This window comes from Dendrobium catenatum, unplaced genomic scaffold (genome assembly GCF_001605985.2).
Source record: "Dendrobium catenatum unplaced genomic scaffold, ASM160598v2 fragScaff_scaffold_133, whole genome shotgun sequence".
In the NCBI taxonomy this organism is placed as follows: Eukaryota; Viridiplantae; Streptophyta; class Magnoliopsida; order Asparagales; family Orchidaceae; genus Dendrobium; species Dendrobium catenatum.
In genome coordinates, this window is record NW_021318595.1 from 11834704 (window position 1) to 11849899 (window position 15196).

Sequence of the window (15196 nt, forward strand, 5' to 3'; positions counted from 1 at the left end):
ATGTTATGAAGTCTTTTACTTATAGTACTGGTCTTCAGCTTAATAGTCAAAAGAGCCAAGTTATGTTTTCCCCCCACACTGCTAATGTCACTAGGATTACCCATCATCTTAATGTCTCCAATATTACTTATAATTTTACTTAACTGGGCATCCCCATTTCAGTAGGGAGATTAAAAATTGTTGATTTTAGCCCATTACTTGACAAGATTATCAGTCTCCTTGCGGGATGGAAAGCCAACTCCCTCTCTTTAGCAGGTAGAATGCAATATATCAAGTATACTATTAGCAACACGGTGGCTTATTGGGTAAGAGCTTCTTATATCCCTAAAACTATTATTAAAAGCATCAATAAACTATGTGCTAGATTTCTGTTTTCTGGAGACATCAAAGACAATCATATTCACCTAATTTCTTGGGTGAACACTTGTAAACCTTACAGCAAAGGTGGTATTCGTATTCCTTATATCCCAGCTATGAGATTTGCCTTTAACTATGGCATAATTAGTAGAATGTACAACATGGGAAATCCTCTTTCTGAATTTCTGTTGGCAAGGTATATTTCTCCTTGGAAAAAATACACTTCCCAACCCTCAAAATTCTGGAAAAGTGTTAGAGAAACGGCTGCTATGGTGAGAAATAATTTTAGTTTTATTCCACAAAGTTCTAGAAAGGCTTCTATATTATGGGATCACTGGTGCTCTGGAGACAATTTAACTAATAAATTCCCTATTTCTATCTCACAAATTCTAGATATGGATAATTTTACTATTGGTAAGTGGATAAAAAATGGTATCTGGTGCATTCCAATGGCAATTAGTGAGGATATTAGGAAATTCATTTTGAACATCCCTATAGAATCGGGTCAGTTAAATTGTATTACATGGGATGACAAATCTAATGCAACTTATAAAGACTTCTATATGGAGTTTTTTATGAATGAAAACTCAGTGAACTGGTCTAATCTTATTTGGCACAAGAAGCACTCTCCGAAATACTCTATATATACTTGGATGGCCATTTTAGATAGGCTCAAAACTGCTGAAGTTCTTATCTATAGAGGAATTAATATAGTAAATCCTTCTTGTTACTTCTGTCATAATAACACTGAGACTATAAACCATATATTTTTTTTAATGTGAATACTCGTTCAAAGTCTTAGTGAGATTGATTCCCAAAATGCAAGATTTTCTCTTAAGGCCAAATGTCTCACAGGCTATTGATTTCATTGGAGGATTACCGGGGGAAAAGAAAGAAAAATTTAGCAATCTCTTAATGTTTAACGCCACTATTTATCATTTATGGGGTGAAAGGAATAACCTAAGGTTTTCTCACTCATCTAAATGTTATCTCACATTATGTGCTGTCATTTTAAAAGCTGTGAAAATAAAGACCTCTACATGGAAATAAGGGCTTTTCCTATTTTAGTCCCCTCCATGCTTATTGTTTGGTTGGAAACATTTTTGAGCATTTTTTAGTACAGATATGATCTATGCAGCTTTCGAGCTTTTTCTACTGACAGTTTCACAAAGCTTGCCGGTAATTCAATTGCTCAAATTATTTGTCAGGCCAATGTTGGAGGGTTTGCTATTGCCTGAACGATGATGATAGCCTGACCTCGAATCCTCTTGGATGTTCTTCGGGCAACCAAAGTATATGTGTTATCAGATTCTCTTCCGGACTTCCTAAGTTCAGATCTTATTAATATCTTTGTGATGCTGCTACGTGGTCAAATAATGTTCTTTTTATTTATTTGATTGTATCTCTTTGGATTCTTTGCATTTTTATTTTCTCTAGTATTCTAGCTACTTTGTTTTATTTTTCAATCATCTGTAACCAAGTTTTCTTTTTCTTTGCTTTGATTTAATAAAATGGCATAATCCAAATTTTCCCCAAAAAAACCAATTAGTTTGAGGGTTCAACCGCATACTCTAAGCCTAAAAATTATTTCTAAATGTCAGTTCAACAATCATATGCTTTTTATGAGTCGGCCATTTTGAATATAAATTATTATTTTTTATTTTTTTCTTTTAATCAAATTAGTATAATAAGTTAATCCCTTTTTTATTTACATTTTTAAATTAATAAATAAAATTTTATTATTATTTATAATTAATATTTTATAAATAATTAAAATATCATATCTTAATTTTTTTTAATCATATTCAATAATTGAATGTCTCGATTTAAAATATTATATTAAATTTGTGAAAATATTATTATTATTATTATATCTAATACGTCATAAAAAATCACTTTGATCAAGTACTAATCTCGAGACATATTTGAATATGAAACTTTTAAGATTAATTTTGGGACCAAACTCTGATCTCAACAACCTTATAGACAAACTAAACGTCTTGACAAAATGAACACAATGACAGCAAAATCGGCCAAAACTTAGTCTAAATGGGCTCAAACCAGGGGATTAAAACATATTTTGAAACTTAAAAGCATTATTCGGTAATCAAATCATCTCGAAATATGACATGCTTATAGTCGAATTGAGCGGCTCGATGAGATGAATCTAACAAGCCTGAGATCACTAAATTCTAGCATCATTAAGGCATTTAAATGTTATGAAATCTCTATGATTGAAGGAATCAATACAAAATGTTTAATGAAGCACTCCGACTTAGTTGTAGATTTTTTTTTATATTTACAGAGCATGCTACTCACAAAAACATATAAATAGGCCTTCTTTTTTCACATAAGAGGGGGAAGAAGGAGGAGAAAGAGAGTTATAGAGAGAACTCTCTTGCATTTTTAAACCATCATCATTGACGATTTCCACCAGCTATCGCTACAGGCCCCACCATCGTCACGGACAACCGACATCAGAAATCATCAGCATCTATATAATACTAACAAGTTTTGACCCTATTATTGGGTATATTTGTCCGTAATCCCTACTGAAAAATTAAGCCTTCTTGTTGGGTGTATATTATCCCTATGCGGATGCATAATATTAATACTCTCTCTCTCTCTCTATCTCTCTCTCTCTCTCTCTCTCTCTCTCTCCTTCTTCTTCTTCTTCTTCTTCTTCAAAAGTGAGAAAGGAGGATCTTTGCATCACTTGCTACATAGTGAATTTTACAATTAGATGAGTTCACGTGATTTTTCTCTTTTTGAGTTTTTCATGTAAAAACTTCTCTAGTCGTACTACTATCATCTGTATGTATTGAATCTTTGTACAATATTGAGACATAAAACACCCATTATACCAACTCAAAATTTCTAGCATGAAATAAATTGGCACTGTCTATGGGAACATTCCCAACATATTTTTCAATGGCTAACAATCAATCCCTCAATCAAGAATAATAAAATATGGATAATTATGTCCCCCCATGCCTCACTTTAAAGGATCGTATATATAGGATGGAGGAGCTTCAAAGTCAAGTCCTTTAATTATTAGAGGAGGTTGGATAATAAAGGTCTTCATCACAATATGATGGAGTTCTCCCCCCATAATATCAAATGATCATCCTGTATGATATTGTGATCATTATGTATGATTAGTTCAAGAGATTGAACTAATCAGTCAGTACTATAGCTGGCGATTAAATATTATCCCATATAACGATCTGTATATACCATACAAAGTTTGAGGATTATCCTATACGATCAGTGAAAAATTATAGTTTTTAATCTTGGATGATGGGCGGCCTTTAATTATCATCCCATGTAAGAATTAATTTGTACAGTACGATTATCTCTAATCATCCTATACATAATGATTGAATAATTTTACCATAATTAAACACCCAATCACATGATCAATTTAGGCATGGTTGTCATCAATTGCACAATACGATAAAGATCCTACAATATGATTTGACATAGATTTTGAATATTAAAATATTACCTAAATTGTGGTTAGCAGCTGTTTTGCTGATTATAACATATCATCCTATTACGATCTAGATTGTATAATATGATAAGTTTAATCACTATTTTTTTAGGAATACCCACAGAGTGGCCTACGTATTAATTCAGGAAAAATATTACACAGTCCTTAAAGGGACCTCAAGCTCACTAATTCTCAAAAGAGCTACAAAAAGAAAGCCAAAAAAACCTAAGAGCTTGAGGTCCCTACTAAGCAAAAATATAATATATCCTAGATACAATCTATGGTGCACAAGAATGAGCACCCATAAAGTAGGAATGAAATAAAAAGCAGCAACTAGATCCAGCTTCCCTTCCAGAATGATACCATAATGAACACCTGCACTAAGAAAATTATGTAAAAAAAGGTGATGCCCAAGATAGAAATAGCATAAATAAAAATAAAGGCTAGCAAGTAGATGATCCCAGCAGTTATCAGCAAAATAAATTTTAAGAAGGCACGACCAGTATTACCAAACACCAAAAAATTATCCACTAAACGACAAGGACAACCAACATCATCCCCAAAACCCACAATGACATAATCACATGACATGATGGACAGAATAATTAACCCGTGAATCCTCAACATAGGATACAAAGCTAAATCATCAAGATAAAACATGGACCACATATATAATCCCCAACCACACCAACAACAGGCATATATTATTAAAATAAGTAAAATAACAAGTATACCATAGCATGTACTGGAATAGAGGAGGCCAAACCATAAAAAATATATAGAAGTGCAATAAAAAGTTAAAGAACTCCCCAACTAGTAAGGATACCACCTATCCAAAGAACTAGAAAACACAACCAGATGATAAAACACAACACCATGGAATAAACAAAACCCCCAAAAACATGGAGGCCGGAGCTACAAAAATTATAGCCACCACACCCAGCATAATCAAAAATAGAGAGGCTCTAGGAAACACCCACCAATAAAAATCCAAAACCATACAGGACAAGCCTATTGAGGATCACTGAGCAATACATAGGGGAACTGCCAAACCAAAAAATATAGATCGAAAAATAATTGATATTTATAGAATCCCCCAAGTGGAAAACACCAACAACAAAAATACCACAACTCAAAAGATCCAGATTATACAGCCCAACAACAAAGCATAAAACCAAGTAAAAAATAAGACCCCCAAACACATGGAGGCCAAGGCTAATAAAATTAGAGCCACAAATCCCCACAAAATTAGTAACAAAAAGGCTCCAGTAAATATCCACTAGCAAAACCCCAAAAATAACTATTCTGGGGCACACCAAGCAACACGTAGGGAAATGCTGAGACCTAAATAGAAACAAAGTAGCATAAGGAAATGACTTGACAGGCAAAACCTCAAGAACACCAAATAAGAGTCAACCTCAAGCTAAAAAAGAAAAAGAATCTCAAGCTCTAGCCACCCAACCACATTAATTTCTAGGGATTTTTACATACATAACACTTGAAACTATTAAAAATACATATTCAACACCCAAATTATCATATTTACTGATATACCATCTAAAACAATATTTTCCTTCAATTCTACCACTCCGTTTAAGCACCCGTACCGCCTCACGTCGTCTTTGTAAGGAGGAGCAGAGGTTTGCGTGAGTTGCAGTGTATATAGTTCAGATGGAGAAGGAGAGAAGAAGAGGGAAAGTAGAAGTCTAATGGCTTGTTTTGGCTTGGATTTAAAACACAAGAGGGTACTCACTCAAGCACCTGCAACCTCCCCTTTTCTCTCATTCCACCTATGGCCATGATTTTTTGCTTGTTATACTCTACTTGAAATCTATTGGAAGATAGACAAAGTCATAAGCAGAAAAGGGTTCCTCTCTCTCTCTCTCTCTCTCTCTCTCTCTCTCTCTCCATATACTTGTTTGGGATGTTTTTAATCATGAAAGTTGTTCTTGAATACATAATACAAGTTGGAGAAGATCCTTCCTCCATCGTCATTGTCTCCTTGAATTGAAACCTCAAATCCCTACCATTCCTTGAATGATAATCAAGACGATGAACATGATGCTGCTATGGCTGTTAATGTTGTTTGTTCCTACCTTACCTTTCCCCTTTTATCCTCTTGCCCGCTACACAGGAGAATTTAACAACTAGTCCAGTTAAGCTCATTCCCAACTTGGATGCGATCAAGGAGATGTTCCAATAGCCTGCTCCAAATCGATTATCTGAGACATCTCCATGGCCGCGGAAGACATCTCCAAGACCCCAGACGGGACTGCTCCAAATCGATTATCGGAGGCATCTCCATGGCCGCGGAAGACATCTCCAAGACCCTAGACGGGATTTATGATGGAGCTTAAACGGAGTGGTTGAATTGATGGAAAGAAATGTTTTAGGTGGTATATCAGTAAATACAATAACTTGGGTGTTGAATATGTATTTTTAATAGTTTCAAGTGTTATGTATGTAAAAATCCCTTAATTTCTAATATAGGGAAGACCAATTTTATCTAATCTTAAAAGCCCTTTTAAGGGGATAGGTAAGTTAGGAGTAGAAATATCAGTGAAACAATCCAAATCACACCCCAAATTTTCCAGTCACTCGGCACAAGCATTCCCCTCCCTATATACATGAGAGGAGTAGTTAATAAAGATTAACAACTGTTTAATATCCCTCATAAGATAAAATAGAGCAGGACTGCACACAAAATCATCAATATTATTTAAACATTGGATACTATAAGTAGAATCAACTTAAATCCCAATGGTAGAACTATCAAAAGAAATGCATAATCTAATCCCATAAAGAATGACCGAGGGCTCACCAAAATTCTATAAGGGACCTACAAAAGCCATAACAAAACTCCCTTGACTGTCCCTGATAATCCCACCACACCTCAAGGTGGAACCTTTAACAGAATCATCCAAATTTACCTTATACGATTTATATAGGGGTTTGATTTAGTAAATAAACCTAGGTTCAGAAGGAAGATGCTCATCCTCCAACATGAGACCTAAATCAGAATCCACAAAATAATAATTTTTAAAGTTCTTGACAGATAGCAGATTAACAGAAAAAAGTCTCTGAACCTTGTCTTTCACATTTTTAATAATCCTATGATGATTCATACCAACATCATAAAAATGATATTTTTTCTATACAACCATAAATACCACAAAATGAGAGAAGGAATAACATTTATGATATGGCCCTTAAACTTGATAAAATAAGAGTTAAGCATAGCATTAATAGACAATGCAGCACTAAAATAATTTAATTTGAAAATATCATCAAAATAAGTCCAAGTTTTAACAACTAAAGGACCAAAGAGAAAAACATAATGCATATTATCCACATGATAACAACATTAGCATACAACATTAGCATTTGGATGATAAAATAAAATCTCTTTTAATTAAGTTATGATAAGTAGGAATGAACTTATGCAAAATTCTACAGATGAAAATAGCCACAGTGGAAGGAATACTTTTATGTCAAATCATAGAAAATATATTAGTAACATCATTCTTGGTTCTAAAAGCATGCAAAGCATCCTTTAATCTCATCTTTGGAAAAATTGCATAATAATAAATCATTCGAGTCAGTGTTTAGGGGGAGGTTCAAAATTTGTTGGATTATAGAGTCAGGATTCACATTAGCAAGTTTATTATAATTTCAACAATTATCAGTAATGAAATAGTTCACCTTAACCGTAATAGTGGAAGAGCTATTAGTAATGGAATCAATAGAATGAGCACCCAACTAATGATTTTACAAAGGAAAATGTTCCCACTACCCAACCCCTAAGAAATATGGGGCTCCATAACCCATTTAACCTTGTAAAGTCTCTGCCAAACTTTAGAATCACCTTTTTTAAAAAAAGAAAATAGTTTGGTGCTTACCCACATAATACTTAACAAATATAAACTTAGTCCATACGCTCACTTTAGCATGAAGGGTGCACCACAACTTAAAAGAAAAAGCATAGGCCAAATCGAACATACTCTTACACTCCAAAGCACCCTCATCCAACACTCCATAACACTTATCCCAAGAGGACCAAAAATTTTAGAATTGATATTAGTCCCTTTCCAAAAAAATTTATTGAAAAGTTTGTCAATTCTGGTTCAAATCATATGAGTAGGTTGAAGAGTTTGGAAAATATAAACATGGAGAGAACAAAGAACACTTTTGTGAGAACAAGCCTACCCCTAGAACTCAAAAAATTAGAATCCCAGGATAAAAGCTTATTCTGCACCGAAGTATTCAAATCATTAAAAAGAAAAGTTATCTTTCTATCTGTAAAAAGAGGAACCCCAAGGTACTTAATAGGCAAGTGAGCATGCATAAAACCATTGAGCATTTTGACAGCCAAAACACGATCATTAGGCACTTTGTTGGAGGCAATAAAATAACACTTATACTTATTCAGAGAAAGTCCACTAACCATTTCAAACTTATGAAAGAAAACCCAAAATCTACTTATCATATTAAAGAAGCATTCATGAAAATAATAAAGTTATTGGGAAAACATAAATGAGAAATAAGAAATCCACCCAAGGTTTTAAATTCGAGACTAGGGTGATTCTCAAAGAGGTTGGCAACGCCTCTAGATAAATACTCAATAGAAATAATGAAAAGGGCAGGGGAGATAGAATCACCTTATCTTAGGCCATGAGAGGATTTAAAACAACTAGTGTTTTTGTCATTAACAATAATAGAAAAATAGGATCCTTCAATGCAGTTTCTAATTAGACTAATAAAAATTGAATTAAAACTAAATAAATGCATAATATTAAAAAAAGTTCCAATCAATATTGCCATAAGCCTTAGAAATACCAAGTTTCAAGATAATGATGCAACCTTTAAGCACCCTAACATCTATGTCATGACAAAATTCTTGGGCCAAAAGAATATTATCAGCAATAGCCCGCCCCTTAACAAAACCCATTTGATAGGGAGAGATAATTTTAGGAAGAATAAAGTCAAATGACTCATAAGAATTTTATAAATCAACTTACTAAAAAAGGTAAAAAGACTAATAGATCTAAAATCATTCCAATTACTAATAGAGTTGCTTTTGGGGATGAGAAATATAGAAGTAGAGGTAAAAAATTTAGGCATAATACGACAAACAAAAAATCTATAATAGCAGAATAAAGATCAGTACTAATAATATGCCAAGCTTTCTGGAAAAACATAGTGGTAAAACCATCTGGCCCAGCCGTAGAGTCACCATTCCTGCTATGAACAATCTCTTTAATTTCCTCTAAGGAAGGGGGTTTAGAGAGGAACTCACATCATCTTGAGAGACGAGATTAGGGATAATTGAGGGGTTATCAATATGTCCAGGAGTAAAATCCTTATTGAGACTATTTTGAAAATGCTGAACTGTCAAATTAGTAATTTCCTCAACATCCTTAATAATAGAACCATCATCACGATTGATTTTATTAATAGAGTTTTTAGCATGTTTCCTCTTAACCAAAGCGTGAAAATATTTGGTGTTATTGTCACCTTCAACAAGATGCTTTGTAACCGCTTTTTGTTTCCAAAAAGCTTCCTCCTTAGATTGTAATTTAAAGAGACAATCTTTAGCATCCCTAAGCAAACTGAAATTCTCATCAGAAGGAACCAATTGATAGTTAAGCTCAATTGAATTCACTTTGTCTTTAGCATTCAAGAAAATGATGAAAATATTTTTAAAAACATTGCATTTAATAATTTGTTTACGTCTTTCCATTTTAAACCAAAGTCTCTTCATGCCAAGGATAGAGTTATCAGGATACAAGGGGGCATGCCAATTTTCCTAAACCACATCCAAAAAAGAATCATGAAGTAACCACATATTTTGAAATCTAAATTGAGGCAACGAATTCATATGCCTAGTCTTAAGGCTAATTAACATAGGAGAGTGGTCAGAAAGAGTTCTACTAAGATGCTCAAAAGAAATATAATTAAAAGAATTAAATCAAATATTATTAAACAAAACCCAATCTAGCCGTTGCCACAAATGACTATGGTTCCAAGTGAATTTATTACCAGAGAAGCCAATGTCAACTAAATTACAATCCATAATCATATTATTAAAATCCTCCATAGAGTGATAGATAGTTATAGAGCCCCTAATACACTTAGAGGAATTAGAAATAATGTTAAAATCACCACCCACAAGCTAGGGCAAGTTACAAATACTATGAAATTTAGTGAGTTGCTCCCATAAAACTTTTTTAGTATTACGAGAAGAGGATACATAGATAAAAGAACCATAATAGTTCAAATTAACAAATTTAATATTGTAATGCAGAACTTAAGTAAAATCACCAATAATATCAATCCGAACAGGATCCTTCCATAACACCCAAATCTTATTGGCAAAATTCGAAATAGAATGCTTAAAGCCCAAAATTCTAGCAATGTAACTTAGTAGAAGTAATGAGAGGTTCAAGCAAAAAAAGAATATAAATATTACAAATACAACATAAGTTCTTAACCCTCAACCTAGAGGAGGGGCATCTAATTCCCCTAACATTTCAAATAATAGATTTAAACATAAAAAATATGATAATGACTAGTTTGCAAACAGGTAGTCCTAGGAGATTATAAAATGTTCTTGTTTTTCCTACCTCTCATATTTTGAAACTTGGTGTAGTTAGTGCCATTATCATATTTGAAAAACATTTAGCAATAATATCCATATCCTCTATCTATGTAAAAGCATCACTATGATAATGAGAATTAGAGGGAAGCTTACTATCATTTTGCATGCCCATCTGCCTTACTTCCTGAGGTAATTCACCCTCCTTAAAGGTATAACCATCCTCCATACTCTCTTTACTACTCATGACAATACCAGCATTACCTTCCATAACCATGAGCTGGCCATCCTCCCAATCATTCACAATAGATTGAGAAGTTATAGTATTAGTACAAGTATTATTGATCATAAAAAATCCATATCAGGCAAAATTTTCTTAAGCACACAAGGACTAGTAGAAGTTGATGTAACATTATTAGTAGTGATAAACAACATTTTCTCATCCACATTTTCATAACCAAAAGATAATAAAGAGGTAGAGTTAATATTATATCCCTGAACACGATTAGGGTCAATGATATTGGTGGAAGACAGTTCCTTATGATCAATGGAAAAATATATTGGTTCCTCAATATTATCCTATGGTTTAGGAACGTTTCCCTCAACCACTCCAAGATTAGGAATCTCATTATCATGAGAAGCCAGAGGAACAACATTTCCTTGCAATTGTTTGGAAGAATCCTTCTCCATATGAAGATGAGGTTGTAACCTATAACACTTATTTAAACCATGTCCATGCATTTTACAGTGAGAACAATAAATGGGCAGGTTTTCAAAATCAACTTTTTTTTGAAATAGCCATTTAACTATGAGCTGATCAAAATATCATTAGGATGTTTCTTAGATATATCCAACTCAGTTAAAACCTGAGCCACAGATGGACGAGAGATAGACGCAGTAGCTTGGTCTGTCTGCAAGGCCTACCAAAAATTGATGCCAAACCAAATAAAATATATGAATTAAAGAAATGAAGTCTTATATTCATGAAGGAAATTCACACATGAGTGATAGGGGATTCCTCACAAACATCAAAATTTGGGGTCCATTTAAGCAAGCGCATCTAACAAGCTTGAATATAGTAAGATCTCCTTGAGAAATATGGCTATAATAAAGATCATTAGAGAGTTGAATTGCAATGTGTCTCTGATCAAGAAAACTTATATGAAACGAACTTGAAAGTTTTAGATTAACAAAAAAATTTATATAGCATCCAGATTTGGTCGCCATCAAAGAAACTTGCCAACCAAGGTTAAAGCAAAAGGAGCAGCCAACTGAGAAACCACAGAGTCATCGAATATCAAATCAGGGCTACCCTTAAATGAGGAATAAACAAAATGGAGCTTAGATGCCAAAGAAGAAGAGTCGACCAAACATCTTTAAAAGAGCGAGATTTGCCATCAGGAAACAAATTAGTTAAAGGGATTGATGATGACGAAGTTGTCATCTCCCGGAGCAAAAAAAACCAAAAGAAAGCTCAAAATAATCCATAAAATGAGAAGAGGAGAAAGATAGGAAACAAATTACAAAGAAAAAATCGACAAAACCAAGCAAAGAGATGGGAACAAAGAGCACGTGCAAGGAAGCCCTAAATCTCCAGAGAGCATGCACATGACTTTTCTTAATAAGTTTTGATGAGTTTAATCACTCTTAATTAATTGAGGTGCCATAATTAGGATTTTCTATTTTAACGAATCATCCAATATGATTCAAATCATATTGTATGATTAGTTCAAAAAATAGAAAGTTTTCTAACTTACCAACTTACTCCCTTGAGTGTGTGTTGAAATTACTAAACGACAAGAGGGGGGTGAATTGTAAAAGTCTTTTTAATAATAAAATTAACCCTAAATAAGAGTTCTAATTTTTTTGTTGTTTTTGAAACTTTAAAACAAAGATTTATGCAATTTTTCTTTCACAAAATTTCACATGCAATAGATATGACAAATTTAAAATGCAAGCAAAAAGTAAACAACGATAAGGAAAGAACACACCAAGAATTTTATAGTGGTTCGGTCAAAATATGACCTACGTCCACTCCTCGGAGTCCTCCACTCCGGGATTTTCACTATCGAAATAGTTCTCCTTTTGCCCCCCTCGGCAAGGCGGAGAAGCCTGTACAAACCTCCCTTTCACCAACCCGACGTGGCGGAATACCAAACTCTATTTTCGCCCTCCTGGCGACGGCAGAGAACCTTCTCATTTTTCTCCCTCCTGGAGAAGGCAGAGAACCTCGAGGTAACAGATGTAGACGAGCCTTTCCCTTGGAGATCCTTCTCAAATCCTTCCGGGCGCCACAGGAGGAAAGATGCAGCAAAGCTTGGAGTACGCGATAGATACGTCGTAATCTACCCTCGACACCTGCTTCCTCCTCACAACGCTCACACTCCTCTTCCTCTCTCAACCCTCAAGAATTTCTCTAATGTTTCTCCTTGGAATCCCTCTCTAACCCACGTTCCCCCCCTCTGTAAATCTTACCTCCAAAGACTTGATTGATTCTAAAAAAGGCTCCAAAACCTCTGAATTCAAAAAGTAGCCTATTATTTTTTTTTTTTTTTTCCACCACAATTTTTTTTATTACTTTTTTTTTTTTTTTTTTTATAATTATTTTTTTTTCCTATATAACACAATTTTATATTTTATTTTTTTCATATATTATTTTTTTTTTTTTTTCATTAAATTTTTTTTTTTTTATTTTTTTTTTTTTTTTTTTTTATTATTTTTTTTTTTTTTTTTTTTTATTTGTTAATGTTACGTACAGTAAGATTCAACAATCGACAGTACATCTATCATAAACAGCATCGTCCTGGTACGAGAATGTACGAACAGTACAAAAAACAATTTCGTACTGTACGATATAATGTAGGTACGATCAACAAGATCTATTCGTACAGGACGATGGTCTGGACGATCGAAGTCGTCTTGTTCATCGTTGGATACGTTAACTATCGTAGCAGTACGATTGACAAAATACCAAGAGATCATTCCAGACGATATCCGGACGATTCATAGCTTCATCTTGTTCATCGTATGGTACGATCGAGTTCGATACAGTACGATGTTCAAATTTTCATTAGGCCTGGATTACATGCACTAATCACGGTTAATTTAAGTAATATTAAACGGATCGGTACAGTACGACATCTGTTCTACAGTACAAATGGCGCAAAAATCACTTACTTAACTAAAGTCACGGCTAGGGTTTTATGATCTAAACAATATCGTACCGTACGAAAGAACTTCGTACAGTACATTATTCACGAATATGTCACATAGCTTGGATCGTAGGGTCGAATAAAACGCGTATGCAAGTACGATCTCCAGAAAAAATTTTAGTTATATTTTGTAGTTAAAAAAGAACTCTCCCCCTGTGTGTGTGCATGGTTGCTCTTACTCTTACGCATTTTATGGTCAGACTCAATAAAGTAAAAATACAATAAATGAAAAATACAATGTTTGACTCATACTCCTAATCTACCCGGTCTTGAGTCTTCCTTTCTTCCTGAGTCACTTGTGATCTTCCTGAAATGTTAGTGCTCAAGGAAAATAACAAATAAAATAATAATCAATGAAAAGCGGTTCCAAAACACTCATTATTTGGCATCATCAAAATATCAAACTCGGGGTCATGGGTTGCAACATGTGTGTGCAAGATTACTTAGCTTAGTATCCACCATATACATGACTTTACTAAAAAAGGTAAAAGTACATTGAAGTTGAAATTACAAACATACTCAATCATAGTCTATCCAATCTTGAGCTGATTGAAGTTGCAAGTGAATGGTGGACCTGAAATGTTAGTAAACAGGGCAAAATAAATATGTAATAAATTGAAATAACATAGTTAAAAGTCCAATAATGTTTGTTATCATCAAAATTACAATACTTAGATCTAGATTTGCAAAAATCTCCCTCTTAATTATGACAAATTTGTTGGTTATGATTTAACAATATTTTGCTATTCCCTAAACTCTCCCTTACTAAGTGAATTTTTCAAAAATGGGGAATTGTCAAAAATATATTTTTTTATTTTAAAAGGAAAAATAAAAATAATAACACATAATAGGAGAACACAAAATATGAAAAGATAAACATGGAATTGAATATTTCAAAGGAAAATACAAACTTCCAATACATGCTACTCTCCCTTTTAGTATCACAAAAAAGAGGTGAAAATAATATCAAAAAATAAGAAATTGCAATAAAAGTACACAGATAACAAATACAAAAGTAAAGAACAATACAAATATAAGAACAAAAACTTAGAACAAACTAGAAAAAAGAAGAATCCTTATCAGGGGAAGGTGGCGGTGGTGGTTGAAACAAGCAAAAAATGGAAGAAAATTTCTCCCCAAATGAAACCATATCATTGTCGTGTTGTTGTTGCTGCTGTGTTGTGTAGCTTTTAAAATGAGCTAAATCATTTTCATGTTGTTGTTGTTGCTCAGCTACATAGTTTTCAAATCTGGCCTCCCACTGATCAAACATTTGAACCAGCTAATTAATCTTAGACTACTGGCATATAAGGATGGTGCTTAAGGTTGTTCTCTGACTACCTCCTATGAATCAGGGTCAACATATTGAATGTGGTGATGAAGAGCACTGTGAAGGATGTGGAAGGAACTATTGAAATAGAATACTATGAGGTGATAAGGTGGTGTAGGATACTGGAGGTTGTATTTGCTTTCTAGGATGTAGGAAATGAGATGTCCTAAGGTAAGGTTAGGATTCCTTTTATGTTTAGAATATCTAAT